The sequence below is a fragment of the Rhinolophus ferrumequinum genome, chromosome 5 (genome assembly GCF_004115265.2).
Source record: "Rhinolophus ferrumequinum isolate MPI-CBG mRhiFer1 chromosome 5, mRhiFer1_v1.p, whole genome shotgun sequence".
NCBI classification, from domain to species: domain Eukaryota; kingdom Metazoa; phylum Chordata; class Mammalia; order Chiroptera; family Rhinolophidae; genus Rhinolophus; species Rhinolophus ferrumequinum.
In genome coordinates, this window is record NC_046288.1 from 40,535,418 (window position 1) to 40,554,180 (window position 18,763).

An 18,763-nucleotide genomic window follows, 5' to 3' on the forward strand; every position below is an offset into this window, starting at 1 on the left:
GCTTGCGTGGATATATCCTCAACCATACATGACCAATAAATTGACATTTGTATTAACCCCTAATAATAATGTATTTTCTTCTGATTTTCTCTCATCCAAAAAGTACAGGTGAAGGAAGCAAAAGCCCAGTTAATTAAACATGATAAATTAAAGATTAATTTGCTATTAAAAAGGACAAATACGGTCCCATTATACCATAGCCAGTGAGAGTGAATTTCCCAGGCAGTCTTCTTGGGTCTCACAGAATGTCTTAAACATTATGAAATCTCCCTTTGGGACTCGTGTGATTCATTCATTTCCTCCCTCATAACAATCTTCCACTGATTCAGAAAGAACTTCATACCTGGTTCACAGTGTCCCTTACAATTCCGCCATCATGCTGGGTAATTTCAATTCCCATGTGGTTGACGAGTCCAACAGTGTCGCCTCACAGGTCTTTGTCCTTCTCCGTTCCACTTATTATCAACCTCCACTTCACACAGTCACCCACATCTTAGGCTTTATGTCACTCAGAACTGCCACATTTTTGAAATCTTAAACTCCAAGGTCAAATTCATTGAATCACATCCTCTTATATCTCCAGTTACCTCACACATACTCTATCATCTCCTCTGCCCTTTAATCTCTCCATTTGGTCCCAATTCATCAGCCCACTCCTATTTATTCTCTTTCTTTTTCATGACGAATCTAAGTATCATTTTGAATACAATCTCACCAAACCCCTTAACTCCTATTCTCTCAGGCAATTTATCACACACACCAGGCAAAGCTTCAAGCCTGGATCAATTCAGCTGTCTATTCATTTCTCTTGTATGCCTAGACTGATAAGGCATACTAGAGAAAAGACAGAATGCACAATCGTGAAGATGAATGCTATGAAAAATTCATGGATTCCAGCTTCAACTGGGCCTCAGAATGGCAGTCCTAGCCATTTCCTCATTCTTTGTCCGCAGTGGCCATGTGAAATCCTCCCAGGCCTTTTTCCGTCTTTACCTACTTTATCATGTTAACAAATAGCCTAATTCCTTACTTCATAGAGAAAACAAAAGTCATCATTTGCCTCCTCCCAACACTAAATCATGTATAAGGAACTCAATATTTCTTTATTCATTTTTGTTGCAGTGGATGAGCTCTTTTTCCATTTATATCCCATTCTCTCACCCCCATCTCCCATGTCCTCAAGTACCTCCTCCTGTAAATTCACGTCCTTATGTCCAACTGGGTCTTTAACCCTTTTTATGCTGGCTTCTCCCACCCCATCTATAATTTTGCTCAAGCCTCTCCTATCTAATAATAAAATGGAAAAAAAGTCTTTATTAATATATGCTTCTAGATACTACATTGTTTTTCTTTTCCCTTCATAATTATACAGGTAGAAAAAGAAGACCATTTGTTGTCTTTTCTTCCTCCTTACCGTGTTTCCCCGAAAATAAGACCTAGCCGAACAATCAGCTCTAATGCGTATTCTGGAGCAAAAATTAACATAAGGCCCAGTCTTATTTTACTATAAGAGCGGGTCTTATATAATGTAATGTAATGTAATGTAATATAATACCCGGTCTTATATAATATAAGACCAGGTCTTATATAATATAATAATAGAATAGAATAGAATAACCAGATTTTATTTTACTATAAGACAGGGTCTAATATAATATAATATAATATAATATAATATAATATAATATAATATAATACAATATAATATAATACCAGGTCTGATATTAATGTTTGCTCCAAAAGATGCATTAGAGCGGATTGTCCGGCTAGGTCTTATTTTCGGGGAAACACGGTACATTTATTCATCTACCCAATGCAATCTACCTTCTACCTATTCCCCCCATGCCACCAAATCTGCTTTTGTCCAGTTCATTATTGACTCAAAATTTAAAAATGAAATGGAAACTTTTCAATCTATACCTTACCTAATTCTTCTGAAAAATATGGACTACCGCATCCTTTGTGAAATTATTGATATCTCTCTCCCTTTACCTCCTTCAAGTCTTTGCTCAAATGCCATCTTCTTGTCTACCTACACAGACTACACAATTTAAAAGCACCACTGACCCATGCACTCTGTCTTTTACATTGCTTTATTATATTTTATAGTATTTTTCATCTTTTAACAAAATATAGAATTTACTTATTATACTTTTGTCTAGCTTTCCCCAGTAAAGTTTGTTGAATGGATAAATGAATAAATGAAAGAATATAACTACAATGAACACTATAGTGAATTCAAACTTTGGGCAAAATTATGAGACTAAATGTCTTTGTTTAATGACATTAAAACTTGACTTCTCTAGAATTGTGTTTTTTATAGAAAGCCAACCACATATGTTTTCTTTTGAGGATGACAGATGAAGATAACCCATTAAATGATAAAGAATGTGACAGCTTTTGAGTTGTAATATATTTTTCTACAGTGCATCACTATGGAAAATATTTGCCAGGATGTCTAAGAGGTCTCCCCTGAATTTCAGTGGAATTTTAATGTTATCTTCAAGGTCCCTGCAGAGCAATTCTTAAGACTCAATGATGAAATTTAATTCAGAGCATACACTACAACAAGGAAATTGCTCTTCAGATCCATTTAGGGAATGATGAAGTACAAATCCCAACTAAAGAAAGACACCACTAGTTGGAGTTTATTAATTTACGAGACTAATAACTCTACATCTGATATTTGATAGCTCTCAAAAATCTGCAAAATGATATTTTTCTTGTGCTATTTTAATTAAGCCCCAATTTTAGATATGAAACCCCAATTTTATAAATGGCAATGCCTTAAAAAACAACGTGCGTTTTGGTCAGACAATCTGGGTTTGAAACATGACTGCAAGCTACAAACTGTAACCTTGAGTAAGTTATTTTATTTCTACTAATTCCAAATGTAAAACTGTTGGAACAGTGAATGGCAGACAGTAAGTGTTTCATATACGTTTACTATTATTAACTTTCATGAAGTCGAATAAGTTGTAGAAGTAAAATTTGAACTCAGGTTATCATTTTTCAACTTCAGTGTATTTGCTACTGTTCCACAGTGTACATGTGATATTTATTTAAAATTATTTAGAATGGGGGCTATTTTGCCTGTCACACTTTCTTTCGCATTTGAAGATAGTACTGCTTAGTTACCATTGTATGGTTTATCTCTGAAATGTGATCATAGTTAAATTTATTAGACAATGACTGCTGGTTGATGGTTTTCATTTGTAGATGCAAATGGCTTAGAGGGTAATGGTAATGGTTTTTAATTTTACCTCCATATATTTAAAACAGAAAATTCAGTATACCAAGTTATTAATTACCTAATAGGTATTCAAAATTACAGACAAAAAATACATCACTGACTGCTGAGAGTAAAGGCTTCCTTGAACTACCCATAAATATCTCACTTTCACACTATTAGAATTGTGAATTTCCTGATGTGGTTTGAATGCTTCATGAAAGAGATGGAGCATGGAAGAGATATAAATATAGATCTAGGCTATGACCATGCAAGTGAATGGCTATCGTAGGTTGGAGGACAAGATCATTGGAAGCTTGAATATGTCCAGTTTGAGTTCTCTGTGGGGCCATGAAATGTAGATGTTTAGGGAGAAGTTAGATATATGGGTCTCAAATTCAGAAGAAAGACTTGGATTGGAAATATAGATATTTCGGTAGCTAAAAGAAGGAAATAGGTCAAACCACGACAGCGGCTGAGATCTGTCAGGGAGAATATGAAGAAAGTGTCTATGGAGGAAAACTTGGGGAAGACAAAAGCTAAGGGATGTATAGAGAAAGTTGCAAAGGAAATGAAGAAAATGCCGAGTTAAGAGAAAAGCCAAGAGAGACAGTTGTCCTGGAAACCAAGAGACTGATTCTTTTGAAAAACATTTTCTGAGCTATTAATTTGTGTGAGATGTTGAGATAAGTCCATAAACACAGCAGATGAACTTATTTGCTACTGCGTATTCACAATGGAGGACATGGCTTAAAATGCTGCAAATCTAGTAATGAGACAGACATGATTACTGCCCTCACCGGGTTTACTGTTCAGCGGGGAGAGTTAGTTTATGAAAAAAATTACAACACAACATGATAAGAGAAGTATTGTATGCTATAGGAGGGCACAGAAGAGGCAAAATGTCTCAAGTAACATATATATGAATGGCCATACTAATACACTTTTCATTACACAGAAAAATACACCATCTTTTTCATTTTTCTTGCCTTAAAAACTAAATATTAAGATATCAGCTAATTCCAAGGTCTACCTGAATACAGAACTAGATCTAGCTCATTATACTTCATATAATAAAAGTTTCAACAACAATTCATCACAGTATTATGAACTGTTTGCAAGATCCTGTTGGGTCACTAACTATTTAAAATCATTTGTGGGAGCAATATGAAATGTGGGCTTTCTTTTTTGCAATAGGAGTTGAATTGGTCTTTTAGTGTGTCAAGCCCTAGCTCGGTTACTTAGGAATTTTGATTCTCGCATGCTCTAAATATGCTTTTCTCTGGTTCTATTTAATCCAACAAATAATAATTAGAAGCATAATATGTGTTGGCAAAGGGTTAACAAAACCTTTTCCCTTTCTCACTTAGAATTTGACATTCAATTCACTTTCTATATCTGTTCCCTTGGCAACCTGATAAAGGAGCTAATGTCAACTCAGTTACTAGGTAGGATTGCTTATGATAAACATAATCTTTGCTTGGTTAATTGCATTTGGAGTGGGAGAAACTATAAATGAGCAATAAATGCCTGATGAGGGTAGCATAGCTTTAGACTCCTGTAAGTGGGCATGCCGTCTGTAGAAGCCCTGGATATGGTGTTGTTACAAGAGATATTGGCTCCTGTAGGACATGAGGCTGTTAAGCTGGAGAACCTTTTATATCAGCTCCATCTGAGAATCATTCTTGTAAACCTAAGATGTCAATTCAAGAACCAAAGAGTATACCTCCTAGACTGCTGCATAGATTTGAACATAAATTGCTGCAAAGCACGAGTCTCATGTAAGACCAACACTTGATGTTCCCCTTCTAGCCAGCTGGGAAGCCTGCCCCATGTCTTTCCTTCTAAGAGAATTTGAGGCCACGTGTGACTTATGGTAATCTAAAAAATCTAATTATTTGATAGAACCTAAAAAGACCCCTTGACCCTGACTTCAGAATTTAGAATAGAGTAATAGTGATAACAGAAAAGTACGCAAATAATTAATAACTACACCAGGAAGAAGTTTGTCATTGCCCTTTTAATATACTTCATGACTGGGCTTGTACCATGCACTGCACCTAGTACAATAATTACATGTCTGACAGATAGTAGAAACTGAAGAATGTTTTGTTGAATCAATGAGTAAATAAATGAATTAATGAGTGAATGAATACATGATTCTCACCAATACAGTGGATAAAGGAAGCTGGAGCCTCCGGTCTCTCAAGTTTTATTTGATCCTAACCCAGCTTTCCAGTCACCCCAGCTCTGCCCTCCCTTGATTTTGAATCAAGTTATTGAGCCTCCGCCTGCTCACTTCCACTTGCACCTCCAGATCCTTCCCCAATCTCTCCTGTGTCCAGGAAGCTAATGAGCATGGAAATCATTAACAGACTGCCATACCCTCAGGCTTCCTGTTTAGCCGCTAAGGGGCACTAGAAAAGATTGAAAGGATGGTGGGGCAAGAGGTTGGGGTGTTTGTTCGACCAGCCCCCTCCTGGTAGGCGCAACAGGGTGGCTGTCAAGGTCACCGCTAATGTAATACGGCCTTCTGCACAGTATCATCCCCAGGTTTCAGGACGCACTGTCCCCTCACCCCGCATGCTTATGGGTGGTAATAGTGTCCTGTTGTTACTTTCCCTTGGAGATCCCACGATCCCTTGTTATTTCTCTACACCTTATCCACATGTTTAAATGAGTCCCTTTATTGAATACTCCTTAAATTACCAAATGTGAGTATGCAGATTCTTGCAGGATTCTGACTGAAACACCTTTGCTTCCGCTATTTTTCAAATCTCTTGTAATATATTTTCCTGCTCCTGTGTGTCCACTTGGTTTGGCCGCCAGCCATGACTCACCTTCAGTGCTCCTATTCTTCCAAACTTAGTCTAATATAGCTGGAATCACCTATACCTCTGGATGTTTACTAACCCCATTCCCCAAGACCTGGTTATATTTTCCCTGGTGCAGACCAACCTTGTAACCTCTGCTTCTTACATATTGGCATGACAAATAATCGGGGATTGATTTTTGCTTTGGAGACACAGCCGGATACATTTGAGAGAGCAGAGGCTTTCAATCTGGGTAGATAAGGATTTTAATTCTAGCACCTCACTCGTGTCTGAGCATGTCAACAAAACTATCTGAGCTTCTATTTCTTCTTCAAATTAGGGAGAACAAGACATATCCTGCAAGGTTACATATATTGATGTTGGGCATATAGTATGTTCTGAAAAGAAGTGGTAGATTACGTTATTGCTGATAGCATAACGATAACCCCAGAGTTGTGATAAACACACTCCAACTAAGGGATCATTTCCAAAGGTCCATCCAGCTATCATGAGAGATTTTTAAAATTCTATTTAGCTGCTGAAATCTTCCACTGCTTATTTCTCTCACATGAACTCAACAATATCAAATCATTGCAATTATTACGATTATTGCTTAAAGAGAAAAGTATTGTATTGTTTCTAGTTGCTGCACATATCAATAGCAGAAAAGTTGTATGTTCATGACTTTCATTTTTTGCTTATAATATGTTTTAATTTTGAAATTTGAAGTTAATAAGAAAATACCTTATTAATTTCATTTTTGCCCCTATCAGTGCAACATATTATGACAGCCTTCACAGTGTATGCTTTTTCTTTAACATTAAAGCTATTTTTTATAAGGTTACCAAGATATTTGGCATGGTTTCCAGTCCAAATTAAGACTATGGTCTTTCAAAGTGCAAACATTCACAGAGTCAAAACCCTTCCAAGGCAAATGAGTTTCACACCACACAAGAGACAAGATACTTCTGTTTAGCTTCTCAGCAAGCATTAGAAAAACCTTTGAATAGCCCTACTAACTGAATCAGCCTTAAAGTCAGAATAACTGGTAGGATGTGAATTGTGATTTTTAAGGCTACCAGAAAGGACTTTTTAAAATCTGCCCTTCTTTCTAATCCCCATTGATGATGTCTAAAACTCCTTTGGTAATAAAGAAAGAAGTCTATTATTTCATAATTAGAATAAATCTAAAATGCAAAAAGTTATTAAACCATAACTTACAGTTATATTTGTTTTTATTTTTTGCTGATTCTAATACAGAGTTACAATGAGGCAGGGACTGAAGAGTTAAAAAGGAGGAGGCTGAGAACAGAGGACAAACCTCATCTAATTCACATTTGTGCCTAAGGCTGGCCTTCCACCCAGCTCTTCAAAATATGAATAGAATTCCTTAATATGCTTCTTTCTGCTAAAATATGCCCGCTTTTCCTTGTTTTTGATGGCCCAGGAATTTACACAGAGACACTGAACCTGTTCAGAAGCATTCCTTTGCCTAGCAGCCTTAAAAAGAAAAAGAAAAAAAAATGCTGTTATGAAATATACTAAACCCAAAGGTGGCCTGCCAGGCTATCCTTAGGTAGCCTGGGTGAGTGACCCCCTCAAGTATCCATTGATATAACTTGAAACGCACTGGCTTTGGTGACAGAGAAAGAAACACGTATGGGTTTTCTTTTTTGTTGTTGTTTCTGGTGCTCAGGCCCTGAAGGAGAATAGATATAAAGATTAGGAGAATGCTTGAGTTCTCATTCAACTCCTTAGGGTATTTGGAGCACACACTGAGAGATGCTTTAGAGACAGAAGTTGCAGAAACTATTTTCAAGAGTTTTTTTGGAACACTGTCCATAAACAGTGCTATTTCAGTGTCGAGGTAACAATGTGCCACTCAGAGTTGGGGCAAGGTTCATTTCCCCTTCTGCATGAATGCCAGGCCTACTCTGACCTTAAGAACTGATGGCTTTCTGAACAGCAAGAAACAGCACCTTTAACACGAACTTCAGCATTTTCACATCTGACAACAGGGCTGCTTCATAAGTAGAGACATAGATAAAAGGAAGGTAGAGCCAAAACAGGCTGTTGGCAGAAATACTGTAAAAGGGTTAGCATATTAGTTCAAGAGAAAATGTGAGGATTTTTTTTTTTTTGGAATTTCCCTGAAATATCTTCTAGGTGTGTGAAACACTGGGGAAAAGAGGAGAAATACCTGGTAAATGAAAGATGAGTTCCAGTCTCAGCAGATACAGAGCTGAGAGCTCCCGTGGTGTGTGAAATAAATAATACAGTACAGTGATAAGAGCTTGGGCTCCGGAGTCAGTATGTGGGTTCAAACGCTGGCTTACCACTTAATCGCTGTATGATCTTGGGCAAGTTATTCAATGGTGAGGGCTTCATCTGTGAAATGGAGCTAATAGTTCCTACCTCACAGTATTGCTGTGAGGCTGCAGGGCTCATTCATGCAAATGGCTTGAAAGGTGACTAGCAATAATGACAACATTTCAGTGTTTTAATCTGATCCATTTGTACTCACAGTCTGATGATGTCAGAGACATCTGGAAACAGGTTAAGTAGAGTTCTTTAAGCCAAATAGACAGTTCCTATATTCTTTACTATCCCAAGTCAATTAGAGTAACAATTGGCACACATCATACAAACATCCATTGAAATCATGTATAGAAAACAAAACAAAACAAAAAAACAGTAACAAAAGACGCTTATGTATTTGATCCTTGATTGACTAGTGTGTGTTATTATAATGAAGTCTTGGTGAATCATAAATCAACCAGGATTCTGAGAAGCTTCACTCTGTTTGCAACTCTGAAATTAACTTAATCCTCTTGAGTTTTGAATTGATTACTAAATCTTTATCTACACAATCAGGCCTAGACAACACAAAATGTGAAAAACACAACAATGTAAAAAGTAGTGTGCGCTGCCCAAAAATTATAGGATTTTTTTATCTCAACCCTGATTAAATCCATCTTTGGTGGTGTGGGTATGTATTTAAGTACTATATTTTCTTTATATCAGAATCCAGATTTATCTGAGAAGCCAAGTTGTTTAGACCATTTTGGTCACCAAGCTCAAGCTTCTATGATGAGTGACTAGACGATACAAAGGAACAGATCTGTAATTCAAGTATAAATGTATGCTGTCATTTGGAAATGGACTAATAACTACAAAGTAAATACTTTCCTGAATGAAAAAACACATAGAAGTTACTCTTTCAGCATAGATTTTCCCAGAAATGCTTTAATTTGCTTCTGCAAAAACAAAATTGCCCTCTTTCAATTTTTAAGTAGCTAGACAAAAGAAAAATTCTAACAAAGCCTCTGAATCAAAAGCCACATAAATGTAATTATTCCCATTGTATCCTTTTCCTCCTTCCCAATATCTCAAGTTGTCTCAAGAGATTTGTTTTTTAATTAGTTTCAGGTGTACACAATGTAATAGTTAGACATGTATACCCCTCACAAAGTGATAACCCCTCTACCCCAATTTACTACCCCTCTAACATCGTACGTAGCTGTTACAATTCCATTGACTCTATTCCCTATGCTGTACTCCACATCCATATATATATATATGTATACACACACACATACACATATTATATTTATATATATTATATTTATATATATATATATTTATATATTTATTTATATAGTTATTATATGTATATCATATATGTGATTATAATTTACATTCAGTGGTCAGACAGCAACACAGTCCATCAAGTGGTCTCCCTAATAAGACAAGTGCCTGTCTGACACCCTACAAAATCTTTACAACATTGATTACATTCCCCATACTGTCTTTCATATCCCCGTGGCACTACTGTGACTACTAATTTGTACTTCCTAATCCCTTTACCTTCTCCCCCATGCCCACCTGCCTCCCATCTAACAACCATCAGATTTTTTCTCTATATCTCTGAGTCTATTTCTGTTTAGTTTGCTCATTTATTCTGTTCTTCAGATTCCACATATAAGTGATCATATAAGAAATGCAAATGAAAACCACAATGAGATACCACTTCACTCCGGTCAGAATGGCCGTCATCAATAAATCAACAAACAACATGTCCCAAGATCTTAGTCCTCTGAGTACTCACTCCGATGAGCTATTTCTTTCCCTCAAGGTAGAGGTCAGCCACTTGGAGGTCTTCACATACCGCTTGCTTTGAGGCTTGCAGAGCTAATCTTGTCATGTCTTTACTTCCCATTCCCCTCAGTCACCATGAGAAGTCCTAGCCTGCCAAATTATTCATTCTCTCAGGGAGGTTGATCCCCACACTGCTCCGGACATGTCCTAACCTGCCCTCACTCTCCTATACCCTTCCATCTTGCCCTCTTGTCTTTCATCAGCAAACCCCTCCCCACCTGTGTCCTCAAATTACTTTTTTACCTTCTTGCTATGACAATCTGGCTTTCCCTTACAGTCCTGTCAGTTGGTAGCAATAGCTTATCTCATACCCCATGCTTCTCAGAGATTTTGAGTAAAGTTAGTTTGCTCCTTCCTCTCTAGTACCTTTTCCAAATAGTTTCTTGTCCTGTGTCTTTCAAAATCCTAAATCATTTGAAGTCTGTTTCATTAGATTTTTACCATTCATTTCATTTTGATGTCATGGTTCCACCTCTTAGTCACTCTCCTTCATTTATTAATGAACTTAATTCACTGCCTTTCTTTCACTGTCCTATTGTCATTCTCAGTGACTTCAACATCCATCAACAAATCTGCTACCCTCTCAGTTCTTGACCTTTTTGGCTCCAGTGATTTTTTCTTCGCCAATCTCATATGGTTCTACTCTCCATGTTTAACTATCATCAATAATCGCAGCACCTCCACATCTCAGATCCAAAATAACCCCTTTGCCTCCAAATCACTTATATAGTAATCCATACCAGTACATTACCATGCTCACTAAGGCTCATGTTCCAGCACTATAATTGCTCTCTGAAAGGATTTGCTGACAGATTGGATTTAGGGTGTAAAAGAAAGAAGAGGAGACTCAACACTGCCTCCAAAGTTGTGAAAGGATGGAGTTGTTATTTACTGATATGGGGAAGGCTCTTCCCTCATCATGTCTGCATGGAGAAACACTGGCTCTTGGTAAACAAAATTATCCAATTATTCTTGCCAGAACCTGAGCAAATGAACAATACTGGAGAAAATCCTGACCATAATGACTCGTCTTATTTCAAATTTGAGTCCATATTTCTCAGTATTCCCAGTAATAACCCATGATTCTTCCCTTAAAAATTATATTCCCATTCTCCCAGATGACTATGTCATTCCTTCTCATTACTCTCCCAAAATCTTCAAAAACTCCTATGCTCCACTCTCATCTGATTACCTGACGTCATACCTCAAGAAAACAGGTGTAATCAAAAAACTACCTCATCTCTCCATCACCAATCCTTGCTCGTTCTCTCTGTCTCTCCTCCTGTAAGTAGTACTGCTGCTCAGATCTTTGCCAACCCTTCCTCTTGTGCTCTAACACTTACTCTAATATGCTTCCATTTTCTCAAAGGCTCTTCCTGTAACAAGTTCTCTTGTTCTACTAAATGATTTTCACCAGCATACAAGTGTGTGTTAGTATTACTCATCTTAAAAACAGAACAAAACAAAAGCTTTTGTTGAACCCACATCTCCTTCTAGCTATCATCTCATCTCTCTATATCCTTTCACAGCAAAACTCCTTGAAAGTGTATATGTGTTGTCTTCAAATCCTTTTTTCTCCTTTTTTGAACTCATTCCAGTTAGACTTTTGCCCTTTCCACCCACTAAAATGGATCTTGTCAAATTTTAATGACTCCATGTTGCCAAATCCAATAATAAAATTTCAGGCCCCCAATATGTTTGACCTATCAGTATCATTTGACACAGTTGACCATTCTCTCCTTTTCTCAAACAACTAAATTCATTGGGGTGACAATAATTAGTAAAATTACATAGGTTTCAAGTGTACAATTCTGTAATACATCATCTATAAATCCCATTGTGTGTTCACCCCCCAGAGTCAGTTCTCCTTCCATCACCATATATTTGGCCCCCTTTACCCTTTTCTATATTATACCACCCCCTCTCCCCCTTACCCTCTGGTAACCACTAAGCTGTTGTTCATGTCTATGAGTTTTTATTTCTTTATTTGTTGATCCTGTTCCTTCATTGCTTTCAGTTTTATATCCCACATATGAGTGAAGTCATATGGTTCTCGACTTTTTCTGACTTATTTCACATAGCATAATAATTTGAAGATCCATCCATGTTGTTGCAAATGTCAGTATTTCATCTTTCCTTATGGCAGAGTAGCAGTCTCTCCTTCTTGAAGTAATTTCTTCACTTACTTTCTTAGTTCTCTGTCTAACTGGTCTCTCCTTCTCAGCCTCCTCATCTCCAGGCCTCCAAATGTCAACGTGTGCATACCTCAGTCCTCAGATTTTTTTCCTTACTCCTTTCTTTCTTTCCCTAAGTTATCCCGTTTTGTGTCTTTTAAAATATAATCTAATGCTAACCACTCCCAAATATCTATCTATAATCAGAATTTTTCCATTGATGTCCAGTGTGTGTGTGTGTGTTTGTGTGTGTGTGTGTGTGTGTGTGTGTGTAATTGTGTACACACTCCACATCACCACTTATATGTCCTTAGGTGTCTCAAAATTAAAATGCCCAAAGCTGAATACTAAAATCTACCCATCCTGAGGCTTTCCCCCATTTCAGTATATATCAATTCCATCCTTCCAAAACCTTGCAGCCATAATTGTTTCTCCTCTTTTACTTTAATACTCCAAATCCAATTCATGTGCAAATCCTATCTGCTCTGCTTTCATTATATATCTAGAATTCAACCACCTTTCATCACCCTTACTACTACCATCCTGATCCAAAACACCAATATTTCAGGCCTAAATGATCAAAATATCTTCCTAATTAGTCTCTCTGCCTCCGTTCTTACTTTCCTGTTATACATAATATAACAACTGAAGATATGCTTTCAAAAAAGATGCATCCCTCTGCCCAAAATCTACTATTGGCTGTTCCCTCAGAGTAAAAGGCAAATTCCATATAATGCTTCCAAAACCCTGCATCACTGTGTGCCCTGCCTCTCCTGGCATCATCTGCTACCATTCTCCTCTTCCCCAGTCCATTCACACTAACCTCCTGCTGTCCCTCTGATAAGGCAAGCACATACCTGTTTCACGGCCTTTGTACTTATATCTCCTCTGTCTGAAACTCTTTTTCTTAGAGACTCACTTAGGCAACCTTACTTTCTTCAAACCTTTGATTAAGTGTCACCGAATTAAAATGGTCCTCCATGACCACACTAAAATATAGCAAGGCCACCTCCACCTTCGGCACTTTCCATCCCCCTTCTGTTTTTATCTTTATCCATAGACATCATCAACACCTAACAAACTAGAGTATATATTTACTGATTCATTGTTTCTCTTCTTTCATCATACTGTAAGCTCTTTGAAAGTGAATCTCTATCTTCCTTTTTGCTGTTTTCCCAGCATCTAGAACAGTGGCTGGAATAGAGGACGTGCTCAGGAAATGCTGACGGAAATTCATTCATTGAAACAACAGGGTCAAAATAGAACTATTTACACACACACACACACACACATACAACCTCTTTTACCAAAATTTTGCCATCTCTCTAAATAACTCCACTATTGCTCAAGTAGAAAACCTATATGTGTTATCCTTGGTCCAGATTTCCTCATACCCCACATACAATTCTTCAGGAAGTCATGCCCCTTCTACTACAAAATAGATCCTAAATCAGGTCACTTTCTCACCATCTTTACTCCTACATCTCTATTCTGAAACTTCAAGATCATTCACCTAAACTATTGCTTTCTAGTTGCTTTCTGCCAGTTATTGCCAGTCTTGATGTCCACCCAGCAGCCAAAGTGACAACTCTATTAGCAATAATCGCGCCTTGGATAAACCTCATTGGCTACGATACTGCCACCGCGCAAAGCTAAAAGTGACAACTCTAAAGCATAAATCAGAGCACATCACTGCTACATCCTCGCTTCCCATTACAACAGAATAAAATCTGAACTACTTTCCACAGCCCACAGGCTCTGCATTACTTGTCTCTGGCTGCCTCTCATGTCTCACGTCCCTCCATCCTCTACTATTTACTATACTCCAATCACACAATCCTTCTTTCTCTTGAACATGCAAAGCTCATTTCCACCATTGTTTATTTGCTTTTGATTTTTCTTCTTCTTGAAATACTCTTTCCCCCAATCTTCATATAGCTGCCTCTATCTCACCATTCAGGCCTTAACTAAAGTACCATATCCTACAAAATCCTTACTTAACAGTTCTAGCTAAAGTTATTGATCCATTCCTCCCATTTTGTACATATTGCCCTATTTTATAATGCTTTATAGAACTTAGTATGTTAATGAGTGAATTAATTACTTAATTATATGTAATTATATCCTCTACTTTTTCATCTCCAGTAGATTGTAAACTCTTTGAGGAACATGACTATTTCTACATTGTTTTCCATTATATTCCTAATGTCTCTAATAGTACATGGCACATGGTATTACCTACTTCATAATGTCTACCAACATTTATTAAATGGCTAAAATGCACCTTTCTCTGTTCAAAATATGGAGGTTATACAAAAAGGAAAGTAATAAAATACCTATACTGTAAGATAAAAAGATAAATTATTGTAATGCAAGGTGATATTCTGTGTTCCCCTCCATAGAGCTTCCTAAACACAAACTACATAACTTATGAGAACCACTAGTCTACTGTAGTGAGCTATTGGGCTGTATAGTGAGTACATTGCCCTGTCATTATGACATATGCCTAAACTCCGTAATGTTTTTGGTTCCTGTCATTTTGACAAATTCAAATTTCTCTTCGCTAGCCTCACCGCTTCAAATCTCTTCTTCCAGTTAATTCAAATTGCATCTTCTAAAATCTTCCCTTTTTATCACCATGACTACCTCACCACACTCCTTAAGTTCTTCCTCTGATTGCCTAGGTCTTAATAATTCAATTCAGAAAGTGCTTGAGTGCCTACGAGCACACTGAGTGAATACATCTTGTCTCAGCACTCAAGGCTCCACATCTCTGTACCAACTCGCCCGCTTCTAAGCAGCCCACTTCATTTATTATTTCATATTTCCCCTCCCTTTATCTACTCCTATTTGGAAAGTACTTCCACTCCAAAATCTGCATTCTTTGCTCCCATCGGCTCAGCTAAACCCAGCTTCAGTTCAACTAACAATAAATTCCTAGATAACAAAATACAGATTATAAAAAAGCAATTAAATTAGACCTCATCGTAATACAAGTTGCCATGACACAAAATTCAATCATTTGTCATCAGTCCTTAAGGTCACATAATACCAAGGTTCCTGTATAATAGTAGTAAGAACATTAAATATGAAAATTCTGATTAAAAGATCAGAATTAAAAAGTGAGCTGGCCTATATTTAAAAATTAAGAAGTCACTTCCTTTTTAAAGTAAGATATGTTATTCTGAGACTGTTTTCTGAACAATTGCATAATATAATTCAAAGATTATTCAGTGTTTTGAAGATATTTTGACATTAATTTATAAGAGAAAGTTTATAATTTCAAATAGGAAAAATGCAGATATTATGATAAAACATCTTAAATTGTTTTAAAAAAATTCAAAGTATTTTGAAAGTATTACATGAATCCACTTATTATTATAGCATCCATTTAGGCAGAAAAATTGAATGCAAAATCTAATATGTTCTAACTCCAACTAAAAATTTGGGATCTTACTGCTCAAAAGTTGCTCAGCATTCTGAAACATGAAATGAAGAGATACGAGTATATTTGACTTTGGATACTCAACATTTTAGTACATTTCTTGGGATATCACTTTTATTTACTCTTTACTTGAAACAGAAAAGAGTAAAGGAAAATGAGAGATGAACAAAAATGAGTAAGTACTATTGTGAAATGTGAAGAATATCATTGTAAATTTTGCTATCACAATAAGTTTAGGAAGGTAAAGAATTGTCATCGTCTAGTATAACTAGAATTTTGTGTGCAGAAGAATATAGCAACATTAACAAAAAAATTCCTAGAATCCAGATAGTTGTCAAACACATGAAATTAAGTGGGGAAAGCCGGGTACCTAATAAGTCCCAAAGGCTGAAATTTCTTGACTCATACTGATAAAACAAGATAAATCAAATGCCTTTTGTTTACCTTTGACTTTAAGATAAAGATGTTATTCATACTTACTCCTTTGACCCATTTTCCTATACCATTTCAAATACACTATAAAAATTAAAAATTAAAATGTTAACTGAAACTAAATTTACAGTGAAATGCACAGAACAATTGTATACACCCTGCAACCACGACTATCTCCACCATCCCCGAAAGTTCCCTCATGTCACTTCTAGACCATCACCACAACTCCTAAGTGACCACTGTTTTGAATTCTATCACCGTGGATTAGTTTTATCTATTCCTGTACTTCATAAATTAGAATCATACAGTACATAATCTTTTGTGCCTGGCTAACTTTTCTCAGAATAATGTTTTCAGGATTCAGGTATGTTGTGGTATGCATCAATAGTTGATTCTTTTTTACTAATGGGTATTATTTCCCTGAATGAACAGGTCATAATTTGTTTAACCATTTACCTATTGTTGAAAATTTGGGTTGTTTCTAGTTTGGGGAAATTATGAATAAAGCTACTATGAACATTCAAATGCAAGTCTTTTTGTTGAAATATACTTCTTGGGTAACTAAATTTTTCTTAGGTAAATAAACATCTAGGACTGGAATTACTGGGCCATAAGAAAGTATACTGGGGGTGCCAGAAAAATGTATACAAGTGGACATTTTGGTCAGCGTTACTGAAGCAGTAGTTCGCCATAATCAGAAGTGTCTGGACACTGATGTTAACCACTTTGAGCACCTCTTGTAATGGCAGAAGTCAAACATGACTTGCATTCATCTTTTGTTATCAGTATATATTGAGTATCATAACTTTAGTACAGTTTTTTCCTTTCTTAAAATGTGTATACATTTTTTTGGCACCCTCTGTATTAACTTTTTAAGAAACTGACAAACTACTTTCCAAAGTGGTTGTACCATTCTGTCCTCCATTGGCAAAAGATGAGAGCTCCAGTTGCTCCACGTATCACAAACATTTGGTGGTTAGCTTATTTTTAATTTATTTTTTTATTAGTTTCAGGACTATAAAACAACATATTGATTAGACATTTACCCACCTCAAAAAGTGATAACCCCAACAAGTCTACTACCCATTTGACATCATACACAGTGATTACAATACCATTGACTATCTTCACTATGCTGTACTTTACATCCCATGACTATGAGGTCAGACAATTAAGTTCACGAACTCATCCTAAAAAAAGTGCTACATACCTCATTGCTGAATATCACTATGGTCACCTTCGAAGTACTCCCCTTGGGAAGCTACACACTGATGCCAGTGCCTAGTCCACACTTCAGGGCAATTTTGGAACTCTTTCTGGAATGGCCATCAGAGCTGTCGTTGTATTACCCTTGATGTCCTGAATATCATCAAAATGTCTCCTTTATTTTGGGGTAAAGAAAGAAGTCATTGGGGGCCAGATCAGGTGAATAGGAAAGGTGTTCCGATACAGTTATTTGTTTACTGGCTCAAAAATCCCTCTGTGTGAGCAGGTGCACTGTTGTGACACAAGAGCCATGAGTTGTTGGCGAAAAGTTCAGGTCGTCTAACTTTTTCATGCAGCATTTGCAGCACTTCCAAATAGTAAACTTGGTTAATGGTTTGTCCAATTGGTACTAATTCATAATGAATAATCCTTCTGATATCAAAAAAAGTTAGCAACATCCTTGCAACAAGTGCACGAGCTTAATTGTCTGACCTCGTATGTACTATTTTAAAATAGAGTTGACATTCCATATTATTTTATATTAGTTTCAGGTGTACAGTGTAGTGGTTAAGCATTTTATAATTTATGAAGTGATCCTCCCAATAAAGTGGTTAGCTTTTTAATTGTAGGCATTCTAGTGGGTATAATATGGTGTTTCATTGTGGTTTTAATTTGCATTTTCCTAATGACTAAAAATGTTGATACCTTTTCAAGTGTTTATTGGCCCTTCCCATATCATTTTTGTGTGAATTGTCTGTTCAGATCTTTTGCCCATTTTCTTTAAATGACTCATTTGTCATTTTACTATTGATTCATAGGAATTGTTAAAAATATATTCTGGAAACAAATCCTTTATCAGATTTTATATTACAAATATTTCTTCCAGCACGTGATTTACCTTATCATTGTCCTAGTACTGCCTTTGGACAATCAGAATTTTAAAATTTTGATTAAGAATGATTTACTGTATTTTTTTCTTTTATAATTAACACTTTCTGGTTCCTGTCTAATAAGTTTCACCCACCCCAAAGTGTAAAATATATTCTTTTGTTCTTTCCAGAAGTTTTATGGCTTTAGCTTATATGCTTAAATCTGTAATTCTCTCAAATTAATTTTTGTTGGTATGAAATAGAACACAATGGTTATTTTTTTCCACATATTAATATTAATTATTAAATTTTAAGTTAAAGATCTTGGGTAAGAAACATAAAAACACAATACACCTAATACCAACACTTAAAAATGGTATCTTTTCTTTTACATTTGCCAGCCTCCTTTTTGTTGTTGTTAATGTAGCTCATGTCTA

At 36.3% G+C, this 18,763-nt stretch overlaps 1 protein-coding gene and 1 non-coding gene across 13 annotated transcripts in view; both read right to left on the reverse strand.

Annotated features, from left to right (window-relative positions):
- MAPK10 (mitogen-activated protein kinase 10) overlaps window positions 1-18,763 on the reverse strand; it is a 287,095-nt gene that overhangs the window by 191,274 nt on the left and 77,058 nt on the right. The gene's annotated exons all lie outside the window — the stretch shown is intronic.
- LOC117022681 (U4 spliceosomal RNA) lies at window positions 13,890-14,028 on the reverse strand. Its single transcript, XR_004423086.1, has one exon. It is a non-coding gene; the product is annotated as a U4 spliceosomal RNA (small nuclear RNA).